The sequence below is a fragment of the Chrysochloris asiatica genome, unplaced genomic scaffold (assembly GCF_000296735.1).
Source record: "Chrysochloris asiatica unplaced genomic scaffold, ChrAsi1.0 scaffold00150, whole genome shotgun sequence".
Classification (NCBI taxonomy): Eukaryota; Metazoa; Chordata; class Mammalia; order Afrosoricida; family Chrysochloridae; genus Chrysochloris; species Chrysochloris asiatica.
The window spans coordinates 3,452,676-3,453,485 of NW_006408668.1; positions in this window are offsets into that span (position 1 = coordinate 3,452,676).

Consider the following 810-nt stretch of genomic DNA (forward strand, 5'->3'; position numbering starts at 1 on the left):
GCAACCATGTACAGGGTTTCTGAGGAGCAACTGGTTGGTTTGAACCATCGACCTTGTAGTTAGCAGTCCAATGCGTATCCTACTGTGCCACACCAGGACTCCTGGAGGCCATTATAGTGAGTGAAATTAGTCAATCACAAAAGAACAAGTATTGTATGAGAGCAATGTTGTAAAAAGTTAAGGCAAACTTTTCTTGATAAAAGATGCAATCTATGATGGTTACAGGGGGAAGGGAGAGGAAAAATTATTCATAGGCTAGAGGGTAAACACAGTTAACATGGTGACAAGGCAGGCAATATACAACACGAAAGAGATTAGCAAAGGAAAGATGAAGGTAGTGGACACAGGGAGGAATGCAGTAGATAAAGTGAATAGAGGTAAATATTGTTAACTGTTGGTACATGAAGGGGAATGCAACCATTGTAAGAAAGCAAACTATATGATTGACTGAATGTAAACTGATGGTATGCATTCTGTAAACCTTCACTCAATTCACAATAAAAAGCTAAAAAGAAAGAGAGAAAAAAACACCAAACTCCAAGGTGCTAAGGTGCTAACCATAAAAGAAAAAGATTGATAAAGTTGATGGCATTAAAATTGAGAATATTTATTCATCAAAGAAACCATTAAAAATGAAAAGGCACCATCAATGCAAACCATCAAGTCCCTTCAGGACAAATCCCCCTCTAAGACTGAAACTCAAAGGGAGTACATGAGCAGGCATGTAAGCTTGCTGGAGACCACATTAGTCTACTGGTGAGTGGAAGAGGGGGAAAGGCAGCAATGAAGAAATGGGCTGAGTTCACCCAC